Here is a 13,998-nt window from a genome sequence, read left to right on the forward strand (position 1 = left end):
CCTATCTGATGTCATCACAATTGCAGCAGCTAATCCTAAGAGGAATGTCAACGGTGTGCATAAAGATGGACCATTAAGGATATCCAGCAAACGTCTGTTTGTTGTGGTGAAATCTGCAAATTAGTGTACTTAGGTTGAGAATTTTTCAACCATAGCTTTGTAAGATAGAAGGTGGCTTTGCTTTTTCAGAATCTGAAACTCTTAATATTGTGCTGGAAAAAAAATGGGAAGCAAAAGTTTATTGGTTACTTATTGCTGTAAATGTTACTTGAAGTTAAAAATAAATAAATAACAAATAAAAGAATAAACAAGCAAACTTAAGGGAGGAGAGGCTCATGTGGCCCATCGTTCTGAATAACCCTGTCCATCCGGGAGGGGAAGGCATCACAGTGGGAGCCAGCTGGTCCATGGCACTGACCAGAAAACGACAATAGGGAACTCTAGGAATCAGCTGGATTTTTTTCCCTTTTTACTCAGTCTGTGCAACCAGTCCATGAAGCCACTCACTTTCAGAGCAGGACGTCCCTTCTCTCTGGAAACACCTTCATAGACATGTGCACAGCTGCACCGCATTAGTACCCCAGGTGTTTTGCAATCCAATAAATTAATGATCCAAATTAATCACCATAGATTGTGTGGATAGCTAATTAACAAACAAAAGGCCATGGGAGTTTTAAGGTGAAAAATTAAACATGCTTTTGAAAAGGGCGAGTGAATACAATTGACTAATTTCTAGCCATTGTCTTTAAAATGTTAATGCTGTTGGAAATCACACTTGCCCAGTGTGTGCTCCCTTGGGATGAGAAAGCAAAAGCCTTGGGTAAGAAGAGAGAGGGGGTGGACCACACACAGCTGTGCCCTGCTCAGCACAGACAGTGTCTGTCAGTCACTTGAGGAGCTCACCACTTCCTCTCCAGCATAAATTTCTTTAGGTTCTTCCCCCAATACTTCTGCGGAGCAAGGGCTGGCAAGCATCTGGACAGAAAAGAGTCAGGAAAGCAGTATCTCTGTGTTAATGGAATACGTGGGGCTGAGCAGAAGTATAAAGTGAAAACAATGGACAGGTGCTGTGGGATGTTCTGTATGTCAAATGTGTTGCTGATTAGTCAATAATTAAAACACTGATTGGCCATTGGCTAGGCAGGAAGTGTAGGCGGGACAAGGAGGAGAATAAAGCTGGGACGTGGCAAGGTATAGAGAGACACTGCCAGCCGCCAAGATGAGAAACAGCATGTGAAGATGCCGGTAAGCCACGAGCCATGTGGCAAGGTATAGATTTATAAAAATGGATTAATTTAAGCTGAAAGAACAGTTAGCAAGAAGCCTGCCATGGCCATACAGTTTGAAACCAATACAAGTCTCTGTGTTTACTTGGTCGGGTCTGACGGCTGTGGGACTGGCAGGTGAGAGAGATTTGCCCTGACTGTGGGCCAGGCAGGAAAACTCCAGCTACAAATGGCGCCCAACGTGGGGCTCGAACCCACGACCCTGAGATTAAGAGTCTCATGCTCTACCGACTGAGCTAGCCGGGCCTTTTTTTGAAAAAAAAAGGGGGAAGTGCTGTGGGATGTTCTGTATGTCAAATGTGTTGCTGATTAGTCAATAATTAAAACACTGATTGGCCATTGGCTAGGCAGGAAGTGTAGGCGGGACAAGGAGGAGAATAAAGCTGGGACGTGGCAAGGTATAGAGAGACACTGCCAGCCGCCAAGATGAGAAACAGCATGTGAAGATGCCGGTAAGCCACGAGCCATGTGGCAAGGTATAGATTTATAAAAATGGATTAATTTAAGCTGAAAGAACAGTTAGCAAGAAGCCTGCCATGGCCATACAGTTTGAAACCAATACAAGTCTCTGTGTTTACTTGGTCGGGTCTGACGGCTGTGGGACTGGCAGGTGAGAGAGATTTGCCCTGACTGTGGGCCAGGCAGGAAAACTCCAGCTACAGACAGGAGAACAAACTTATTTTGTATGATGATTTAAACATGTAAAGGAAATGTTTAAAAAATGTAACAAATGAAAGAGCTCAGGGGACAATGTAAGATTGATGTTGGAAATGAATCGGTCCACCGTGGAGCCACAGAGAGAAGAGGGCACAGTGAGAACAGTGAATAGAGGGCAGTGATGTCACACTCCCGAGCTCAAGCATCACATTTGGAAGAGGCTGGGGGGGATGGACAAAGGGCTGCCAACCTCATCTGGAGGGACACATTGGGGAAATAAAAAGGGTGTTGGAAACTTCTGGCACAAACCACCTGAGTAGCCCAGGGGTGGGTGCGGTTACAAGTGGAAGGCCTGCTTTGGGGTGTGTTCTGTAGAAATAAATACATTCCAGTGGACCCACGTGAAAGATGCTGCCTCCATGTTTTATGAGAATAAGAAATTGGCTGTAATCCATCTAGTCTAGGAGCGTCTACCCCTTCTGTGTGGTGGAGAGCCCTGAAAAACAGCAAGGGACTTGTCACTAGGTCTGTGCCAGCTGGGAGAAGTAGCAAGGGACACATTCGAGAGTGGAAGAGAATCAAGCTAGGGAATACCATGTGACCTGCTCACATTCTGTATGTGAACACAGATATTTACACATATGTGGCATGTTTTCCAGAGTAGAGAAAAATGTAGAGCCCAGTTCAAACCACAGAGGGGAGTCAGGAGGAGGAGGGCTCTTTCATACTCATATGTTGTTTGGGTTTTGAGTAGACAGACTATACATAATATTTAAATAAAAACTAAGAAAAGCTTTTACCACTCAGTAATTTAAAGAATACAGAACTCACCAGAGCACTTGGCAACTCTGAGGGGCTGGTAAGCAGGTGAGGCCCCCTCCAGTCTCATGGAGAGTAGAAGGCAGCTTCAGTGTCCCAACACTGTGAGTGAGCACACACTCACATGTGCACGCGCACACACACACACAACATACACACATGTGCATGCACATGCGCACACACGTGCATGCACATACACACGCACGTGCACACACATACACATGTGCATGCACACACACCCACATGCACGCACGTACGCACGCACGCACGCACACACACACACACACATTCACAAGCAGCCATTGCCTTCCTCAGATCACAGTTCTATACTGCCTCCATCAGTTTTTCCCACAGAGCTCTCTGAAGGTCTCCTCTGGCTTCTGCATGAGAATGAGTCGGCTAGTGCACACTGTCGTCTCCTGAGGCAGAACAGTTCGAGAACAAACAAAACAGTAGAGCTTCTCTGACTCTTGCATGTCACCTTAGTGTCGAATTTTTAAAAACCCTCTCAGTTTGCTTTCAGGACACCAGGGAAAGATGAGAAATATTAAATAAACTGGACAGCAGTCAGTTACTTCAGTAAAATATTCCTCATCGAGTTAATGAACATTTTCAAAAGGAGACTTTCGTGATGCCTAAAGCCAACTGCCCAAACAATAGTCGCAGGGACCTGTCATGACCCAGGGAGACCACTCCATACCCTCAGGTCCTCTTTATCACAACCAACCCCGCAGTATTGTGTCACCTTCCACCCAGTGGACGCCAGAAGTTCCTAGCTGTGCATCTTAGTGTTTCATGATTTGCATTGGCCACTGTTAGGTCCCAGGGCACAGTAGCAACTCCTGCATCTGTGTGTGATGATACTGCCATTGGCCACCATGTGACCCTGTGTCTTCCTTGCATTCTTGGAAGCTCTCTGTCTTCTCCAACCTTCGAGGATCATTGGCACAGTTTCCTAGAAGCTGATGGCCTCACTCTTTGGGGCCCCAGGAATAAGAAAAGGGGTAGCAGAGCATCTTCCACATGAAGTTTTGGCCAGCTGCACATCCATGACCCCTTAGACTGTCCCTTCCTTAGCCAAAGTAGTGTCCCTAGCCAGTATCAGCCACATATGCCCCCTGGTTTTCAAGCCTTGGTACTCCAAAGAGCTATGATTCAGCTGTTTGGGGATGAGTCCAGAGGAGCATGTCTGCAATGTTCAGGGAGAGCTGTCCCTCACCAGCTAGCTCTGCCTCTCCTGAACATAGGATGGGGTGGCCGCTGGACAAGGAGAACACATTTTGGAGCCAGGATGCTACACCCCAAGTCCCATGGGGCAGAAGCAGGCCCAGGGCATCATCACTTCTTTCTAAACAAACCTTGCTAGTGTCTACATCCACGTATGTACTTTGAGCCTCTCGTACAGCTGAAGACAGGATTCCCTGGGGTGGTTAGTCACCTGATCCTTCGGCTGCCCTTTCCCTTGGAACCCATGGCTGTGTATCTAGAAAAAATACTGGTTTGGGGGTGTCAGCCTGTGAGTTAGAGTCAGTGGGAGGAAGCTACATTAGAGCTAGTCCTCAACAGGGGTTATTTAGGAAAGTATAGTTAGGCACCCTTCCAATTGAACGCCTTGAGTGAGGAAAGTGCACCTCTCCCTTGCCCAACTCCACTGCATGCTCTGGCACCCTTGTATGAGCGTAAGGATTGTGTCACTGACTTTCGTGCTAAACTGGCCCAAGAGCCATCTGGCTGCAGCCATAGCTCCTGTTCCCCACACACTCAGAGATGAGGTCACTACCTGAGCTACACCAGGACTTTCTGACCTCCGTTGGAACTGTTTTCCCACATTTTCAATTGTGCATTTGTAGCTTTTAATTCTTCCTCTTTATTCTTCCTAGGCTCATTTGCAGATACCTCAGACCTACAGATAATGGGCCATATGCATCCCAGAACAGCTATGAATGTAGCCCAACATTTGTAGATATGTTATTTTGAAATATCAAAAGATTGGACACCCCTACTAGCAGAAACAGAAAAACCAGGAGCCACCACCTAACGGTGGTGCCATCTAGTCATATTCATAACCATACAATCTGCTAGCTTGTCACGCACCACATGCAGCTCTTCCCAGGCCATTGCCAATCACCAGCTTCCATCAGAGCAAGGCATGGCCAGTTCCTGTCTGTGATGGGCTTGCAGTACCCCAGCAGCCCCACTCTTATGAAGACAACTGAGGAGGAAGCACACTCAGTGTTGGGTCAGCTCTCCCTTCATCACTGCAGCCCGAAGAACTTAGTCAGGAACAACATCTAGCAGGTCAATACTTGCCAGCCAGGGGGCATCCACAAGAACAGCACATATATGGACCTCAGGGATGAGTTAGCAGGTCTGTGACATGCCCAGTGCTAGCCCCAGGCTGTGGGGACCCAGTTAGCAGACTCAACCCTCATGATTCTGCTGCTTGCAATGATAGGATGCTGCTGGTTCCAGGACCACACCCAAATGGTCTAATTAGTTTCCGAATCTCTGGAGGGTTTATTCCCTGTTCATCCCTTTCTGTTTGATGGTCTGGCCAAGCTTACATAGGGAACTGAGTTTTTTAAGTCTAACAGATACCACCACAAAATCCTTAAGAAAGAGGCAAGTCCTCGGATAATAAAGTTAATTCCAAGATAAGCTAGGACCTAAGTGAACATCTAACGTATTCCAACATACACTGAGGTGTTAAGTATAGGAGTTCCCTGTAGGACTCTGAGGTCCACCAGCTCTAATGTTTAAGACAAAGTTCATGTTGTTATTCTGGGACCAAAGTCAAGAGTTCTAGTGTAATTATTATTATTTTTATTTTCAAGTGCCTTCCCCTTGACCTTCAGAGCATCAAACACACCAGTCCTTAACTCCACTCCAGCCCCTTCACATCACTGAGCTGATTGCTGAGGTTAGGCTGAGACAGGAAGAGTGCCCACCCACCTGCCCTGCCTGCAGCATGCCTTCCAGTTAGAGCAGTCGATGCTTCACAGGTGCTGAGCAAAACTATCCCCAAAGGAGACCTTCAGCCTGTTCTAGGGTGAGTCTGCAAGTAATCTGAAGCTGTTTCTCTGGCCGATTAAGTCATGTCTCTTCAGCCTTTGCCCATGATCTAAAACCAAGAAACTCTGCCACCGGCCACATCTGCAAAGAATCACAGTAACACAGGATGCCCAGCCCCAGGCAGATCTCAGCACCCACCATTTCACAGAGTGAGGATCCAAGCTCTCAGCTCCCTAGACTGAAATTACAGATGGTCTACACTTGATGGATAACGTTTTTAATTGGGGAGTGGAAAAACTATGTTGTGAAAATCATTGTAAGCAACTTCATTATTTCTAAACATACCCTAAAGTTCTTTTCTTGTTTCTGATTTATCTCCCTTGCTGTGCCAGGAACACAGGCAACAGGATCGTCCTAAAAACATCAAACCTTCTTTCCCATTGAACCCTCTAACCTTCTTGTCCTACATGAAGACCAAAGTCCCTAAAGAGAGCATAAATCTGTGATGATGTATTGTATACCCCAATAAAGCTTGCCTGAGCATCAGAGAAGCAGAGCCAGCCACAGACAACCTCACTTTGCCAACTCCTCAGCCGATCATGAAAGCCTCTGAGTCCTCACCCGAAAGGCCTCAGCCAAAAAGAGCCTTTAGTTCCTATCTCCTCACGCCTTATGTACCTTTCTCTGCCCTGCCATATTACTTCCTGGTATTAAAAGCATGTATGCCTCCCAAGCAAAGGCATGAGATCTCAAGTGCTGGGATTAAAGGTGTGTGCCAATACTGCCTGGTTCTGTTTCTCTCCTAAACTGAATCAATGTCATGTAGTCCAGGATGGCCTTGAACTCACAGAGATCCAAATGGATCTCTGCCTCCTGAGTGCTAGGATTAAGGTGTATGCCACCACTGCCTGGCCTCTATGTCTAATCTAGTGATTGGCTCTGTCCTCTGATCCTCAGATAAGCTTTATTAGGGTACATAATATATCACCACATAAATCCCCTAAGTATCTTCTCTGGACTGTCAGCTGTAGGGGAGTGGGTTTTTTTTTTTATCTTACAACTCCAGGTTACAGCCCATCATAGCAGGGAAGTTGAGGCCACCCGAGCTTGATGCAATTAAATCATCATATCCACAATCAAGAGCAGAAAGCATGTGAGGGTGTGTGTGCCTACTAATCAGTTCACTTCCTCCAGTCTTCTACAATCCACGACCCAGACCCAGGGAATGGTGCTGCCCACAATGGCCTGACTCACCCTACATCTACCAATGTAATCAAAACAATCCCCTCACAGATGTGCCCACCGGCCGACCTCATCTAAACAATCCCTCACTGAGAAGCCTTCCCGGGTGAGTCTACACTGTGTCTAATTGACAGTTAAAACTCATCATGGCTGTCAAGATGGCTCAGTGGCCAAGAGCACTGGTTGTTCATATGAAAGACCAGAGTTTTGCTTCTTGAACCCATGTCAGGTGGCTCATCACCACCTGTTAACTCCAGCTCCAGGAGGATCCAACACCTCCAGCCTCTATGGGCACCTGCATTCACGTGCACATGACCACACTGACTGACTCTCACTCTGCACACATGTGCACATACCCACACTGACTCTCACACTGCACTCACGTGCACATGACCACACTGACTCTCACACTGCACTCACTTGCACAAGACCACACTGACTGACTCTCACACTGCACTCACATGCACATGACCACACCGACTCTCACACTGCACTCACTTGCACAAGACCACACTGACTGACTCTCACACTGCACTCACGTGCACATACCCACACTGACTTGTAAACATGCACATACTTTTTAGATAATAAAGTCTTTAAACTACCACTTTGGCCTGTGTGCCTTTCTCATGGTTGCTCCTCATGGTTGTCCCAAGATTGTTTTATTTTATTTTGTTTACTTATCTATTTATTTATTGTTTTATTAAAATAAAACAAATGCTGAGGACTGGGACAAGAAAGGCATCTTAGTCAGGGTTTCTGTTGCTGTGATGAAACACCATGACCAAAAAGCAAGTTCAGGAGGAAAGTGTTTATTTGACTTACACTTCAGCATCTACTTCCACATTGTAGTTCATTACTGAAGGAAGTCAGGATAGGAACTCAAACAGGGCAGGATCCTGGAGACAGGAGCGGATGCAGAAGTCATGGAGGGATGCTGCTTACTGGCTTGCTTCCCCTCACTTGCTCAGCCTGCTTTCTTATAGAACCCAGGACCACCAGCCCAGGGATGGCACCACTGACAATGAGCTGGGCCCTCCCCCATTGATCACTAACTGAGAAAATGCCCTATAGCTGGATCTCATGGAGGCATTTTCTCAGCTGAGGCTCCTTCCTCTGATGACTCTAGTTTGTGTCAAGTTCACATACAACATCAACCACTACAAAAGGCAGCACGCTTGGATAAAGGATGGGTGACAACACACCCCAAGGGAAAGAAACACAGACCACAGGACTGAGTTCAAAGTGGATTAGGGGTGGGGAGGGAACTCCTGACATGTTTCTATATAGCTCTTCAAATTTTATCACATTGGATGTATTTGTGAGCATTTATTTGTTTTGAAAGGCATCTCCGTATGTAACCCTGCTGGCCTAAAACTCACAGAGATCGGCCTGCTTCTATGTATCTGTATTTTGTGTGCGTGCATTGAGGAGTTGGGGGAGGGGGTTCCTCATGCCATGGCACAAGTGTGGCCAGAGGACAACTTGAGAGAACTGGGTCTTTCCTCCCACCATGCACATCCAGGGATTAAACTCAGGCCATCATGCTCAGCAGCAAGCATATTTACTACTGAATCTTCTCACCAGCCCCAGCTCATCTTCTTAAAGTTTGAGGAGGCGGGCTTTCCTGTGGGAGAGTTTCATCATGGTACTCAAACTGGCCTCACACTCATGATCCTCCTGCCTCAGCCCCCTGATGGCTAGAATTGCAGATTTGAATCTTTGCAACAGACTGCTATTTGAGTTCTGATACTTCAAAGATGCAGCCAACCCGGTTACTATTTAAATTTGTAAATAAACGTATTAATTACCCAGCTACACCTTGGAAATGTGTGATGATTTCTAGTATGTACCTCAGCAGAACCGTTCAGATCTCTTAAGTCTTTTCCTGCCATGTGATGACATCATAGTTAGAACACAGGAAAGACAATGTGATTACAACACTTCCCGAAAGGGAATCGTTTGGGCCCTGACACTAAACTTTTTCCTTGCTGTTTCAGAGATGACCAGTCAATGAATCAAGACAGGATTCATCATAAACGACAAGGACAGAAAGGTTGGTCAGGCCCTTCCGCTTGATGGCTGTGTCAGCCCCTACTTCCTACAGGACCAACCTTCTTGTATGTCCCAGGAAGGAAGGAAGAAAAGATTGCTGCCTCCAGAAACATTTAATTTGTCTAGCTACGGTAATTAGATCTTTATTCATGGGCGTATGTAGCTAATCACAATGGCATGCACTTAAATTGGGTTAAGAAGATATCTTTGAAATGTCATTTGTGAATTTCGTTTGTAATTTGTAATATTCCCCTGGCCTGACAGTAATGAGATTTGGGGTCATCCACTTATTAACTCCTCTCCTCCCCTCTGATGCTCATTTGGAGCTGTGGTCCATGACACATGGCTCTGCACCTTGGCTTCATGTGAAGGCTCCAGGGAAACTGGAAAGGTGAACCATGACAGAGCAACTACCATGCCTGGCTAGCCTGCATGAGGGGTGGCCCATGAGCAATGACATTCTGCTTGCTCTTAGCATTTTTCTTCTTACGCTGTGATACGAGGTATGGCTAAGGAAATATTGCACATCATTCAAGATTACCCAGATGTGTACACTTTAAGATAGAAAATAAAGGAGCAATAAATGTGATTATCAAATGTATACTTCAGACTGGTGGCACAGCTCAGAGGTAGAGCACTTTCAGGTGATGTTGGTGACCATGTTCTCTGGTCTTTGGAAGGATGTTCTAGGGCTCAGGTTCTTACACTGTGGGTCACAAGCCCATAGGGAGTCATAACTGAACATAGGGGTCAAAGTAGTAGTAAAAGGTTTCTGTTTGCACAATATCCAAAGCTAATTAAAAGTCCGAGGAGAAATGAGCCCATGGTGTTTCTATGAGGGCCCACCCATGATGCATGCTGGGACTTTACTGTGGCCTCTGAACATGTAGCACGAGCTCTTTGCCCTGAGCACATGCTCACAACAAGCAATGACAAAGAACCCTGTCTGGAATCCTTCCACTCCAATGCGAGACTGTTGTTGATCATGAATCTCCATGGTTCTTATCATCACATAGACCTTTCTGCTCTTACAAAAACATAGTGTTACAAATACAGCCGGGTGGTGGTGGTGGTGGCGGCGGCGGCGGCAACGGCAGCGCACACCTTTAATCCCAACACTCGGGAGGCAGAGCCAGGCGGGTCTCTGTGAGTTCGAGGCCAGCCTGGGCTACCAAGTGAGTCCCAGGAAAAGTGCAAAGCTACACAGAGAAACCCTGTCTCGAAAGACCAAAAAAAAAAAAAAAAATACAGAGAAAGACTTTTAATATTTTTCTACCATCACATCTCAGCACATATCCAATCAGTATTTTTTGAATTGTATTGGGTTAGAATGTTTGATTGTTTTTAAAATTGCTATTTGAGGCTCAGGAGAGCTCCATTGGAAAAACTGGCCTGAGGACCTGGGTTCAACCTCCAGGATACAAACAGAAAGTCAAGCATGATGGCATGTGGTCTAACCCAGTGCCAGGGAAGCAGAGGTAGGCAGATCCCTGTGGTGGTCCTTCATCCAGCCAACCTAATCTACTCGGTAACTTCCCAGCAAGTGAGAGACCCTGTCCCAAAACAAACAAACAAAACCAGGCCAAGGCTGAGAATGACGGAAGGAACTGGCAGTGACTACTGGGTACTGCCAGCTGAAGCATATAGTCTTGTGGCTTCTTTCAGTCCACAGCGAGTAAGGACGATTTTGAAATTATAACATGTTAGTTAAAATGAATAGGCTAATAAATGACAGGCTCCATAGAGTTAGTATCAATTTCCTCGCCAATCTGCACTATAAATAAGAGCTGCAGAGACCTCGGTGGGAGGAAGCACTTCAGCAATCAAGAGTGTAAGCACTTGGCTGTGGCCTTGTAAAAAGTACCATGACCCAGGCTGTTGTCATGGTTTCACAGAAAGCAACTGTCAGGGGAAGAGACGAAGAGATGGTGTTCGAGCATCTGATTATGATGCTCAGAGACAAAGAACTTCGCAGACGGCTTAAATGGAAGATGAGAAAATGTCAGCTAAATCTTCGGGCTTCTTAGGGAGGGCTTACAGTGAGCATCCACAGCTGAACAGGCATGTTCCAGAAAGAATGCACTTCTCATTAGAAGCATGTATGAGCCTTGGGGAGCATTCTGGTTGCATGCTTTCCTATGTAGACAGAACATGGGCATTAGTACATGTATCTCTCCCCAAACCACAGCCATCCACAAATCCCACATTCCCAAATGTCCAGAACTATCCTGTGTCTTCCATCACCACCCTCATCCCCTCATCCCACGGTCTCCAACGTCTGGGACTTCCTGGGGGCAGAACTGCAAGAGGTGGTGAGTGGCTACAAGGATCCTGTGTTTTCCAAACACGGCAGGGCAGTGGCATGTGTGAACTCATGACCGCTGTGACGGCATGCACAAGACCTGTGCAAGCTCACGCCAGACGGACAAAACCCTGGCGTGGAAAGGGGAGGTGGGCAAGAAGTCTCACCACGAGCTGAGAAGCTACTGGCAATGAATAGCTGCTGGGAGACGAAGGAGTCAGTTTCCTTTGAGGGTGTGATCCTGACAATCGGACAACACTCCAGTGAAAGGCCACACATGTAAGGACTTACGGGCAGCACAAACGGGACTTGGGTCTTTAAAAAAAAAAAAAACAGATGCCAGGCAGTGGTGGCGCACGCCTTTAATCCCAGCACTCAGGAGGCAGAGCCAGGCAGATCTCTGTGAGTTCAAGGCCAGCCTGGTCTACAGAGTGAGATCCAGGACAGGCACCAAAACTACACAGAGAAACCCTGTCTCGGAAAAAAAAAAAAAAAAAAAAAAAAAAAACAAGACACAAAGTTGGATGGTTAGGAAGGTGGGTAGAACTCGGAGGAGAGGAGGGAATAAATAAGATCAAAATGTATTGTATGGAATAATCAAAGAACTAAAAATTTAAATAAATTTAAAAAGATTAGGAGATAGAAATTAGTTTCAACAGTATCAAAGAGCCAATGTGTACTGCTGTGGATATCGTTCTGATAAATAAAACACTGATTGGCCAGTGGCCAGGCAGGAAGTATAGGCGGGACTAACAGAGAGGAGAATTCTGGGAAGCGGAAGGCTGAGGGAGACACTGCCAGCTGCCACCATGACAAGCAGCATGTAAAGATGCCAGTAAGCCACGAGCCATGTGGCAAGGTATAGATTTATAGAAATGGGTTAATTTAAGATATAAGAACAGTTAGCAAGAAGCCTGACACGGCCATACAGTTTGTAAGCAATATAAGTCTCTGTGTTTACTTGGTTGGGTCTGAGCGGCTATGGGACTGGCAGGTGACAGAGATTTGTCCTGACTGTGGGCCAGGCAGGAAAACTCTAGCTACAGGGTACAGTACAAAAAGCTGCCTGTGTGTCAGCACAATTCATAACCATAGCATTTGCTATCTCACCTCCATAAAGTGACAGTTGGGTAAGACAGCCAAGTTGATTAATTAAGCCACAATTCTTTAGGGCACATTCTGTTTCAAGGTTCTGGGTCATACAGGAAATTCCCATGAAGCACTGTGCTTGGGAAGGAAGCTGAATATCAACAAGAGAAAAAAGAGAAAGCTCATAAGCTCATGGAAACTGAACAACTCTCTACTGAATGAAAAATGGGTTAAGGCGGGCGGAGATGGCGCATGCCTTTAATCCCAGCACTTGGGAGGCAGAGCCAGGTGGATCTCTGTGAGTTTGAGGCCAGCCTGGGCTACAGAGTGAGTTCCAGGAAAGGCACAAAGCTACACAGAGAAACCCTGTCTCAAAAAAACAAAAGAAAAAGAAAAAGAAAAATGGGTTAAGACAGAAATAAAGAAAGATATTAATAACTTTCTAGAATGTTACAGGATATTTGATCGCACTGTGAAGCCAGAGATTGCATTATTTAAATAAAATCAACCATAGGTCAAGAGGTGGAGTGTAGTGGGTAGCCATTCCAGCTTTGATCTTGAAGTTCCAACCCCCATTGAGACTTTGGCAACTGTCACGCCTACAAGGTGGGCCAAGGGAGGCACCTGGAGACCTGAGATCTGGATGGGCCAGGGCTCTCCCTGTTTTGGACCCTGAACGGTGGAGGTGGACCAAGCAGAGCTCAAAAGAACACCGCTGGATTGCGATACACCGTCCCCAGACCCCACGACTTACCTATCCCTTAATTTGTAAGTTACGCCATTAAATAAATCTCCTTTTAACTACATGGAGTGGCCTTAATAATTTCACCAATAGTGGAGCAAGTGACCAGGGGACTGGAAGTAATCATAGAGTGAGGGAAGTCAGGAGGTCAGAGAGACAGAGGGACAGGAAGTAGAAAGGAGGAACATCTTGTTGGAGGAATTTTGTTTCAGACAGCATAGGAAAGAGCCCTCTTTCTGAGATGATGGTGGAGGAAGAAGGTCAGTCAGCTGCTTTCTCTGCCTCTCTGAGCTAGCTGATTTTCACCCTCATGAAACTGAAAAGCTTCTGTAAGGCAAAGGACACTGCCAATAGGACAAAGTCACAGCCTCCAGAATGTAAAAAGATTTTTACCAATGTCACATCCAATAAAGGACTGATATCCAAACTATATGAAGAACTCAATAAACTAGATATCAAAAAAAAAAAACAATTTAAAAATGGGTTACAGATCTAAATAGAGAATTCTCAATAGAGGAAACTCAAATGGCTAAGGAACACTTTAAGAAATGGTCAACATCTTTAGCCATCAGGGAAATGCAAATCAAGCCTACTTTGAGATTCCATCTTATACCTGTCAGAGTGTTTAAGATCAAGAACCCAAATGACAGCTCATGCTGGCAAGGATATGGAGCAAGGGGAACACTCCTCCACTGATGGTGGGAGTGCAAATTTGTACAGCCACTATGGAAATCAATATGGCAATTCCTCAGAAAGTTGGATATTGATCTACGTCAAGCTATACCAAAGGAGGC

General features: G+C 45.9%; 1 non-coding gene across 1 annotated transcript; it reads right to left on the reverse strand.

Moving 5' to 3' along the window:
- Positions 1–1,459: 1,459 nt before the first annotated feature.
- Positions 1,460–1,532, reverse strand: Trnak-cuu (transfer RNA lysine (anticodon CUU)). Its single transcript has one exon. It is a non-coding gene; the product is annotated as a tRNA-Lys (tRNA).
- Positions 1,533–13,998: the final 12,466 nt, after the last annotated feature.

Source organism: Peromyscus californicus, unplaced genomic scaffold (assembly GCF_007827085.1).
Source record: "Peromyscus californicus insignis strain IS unplaced genomic scaffold, ASM782708v3 Scaffold_17__1_contigs__length_78620276, whole genome shotgun sequence".
In the NCBI taxonomy this organism is placed as follows: Eukaryota; Metazoa; Chordata; class Mammalia; order Rodentia; family Cricetidae; genus Peromyscus; species Peromyscus californicus.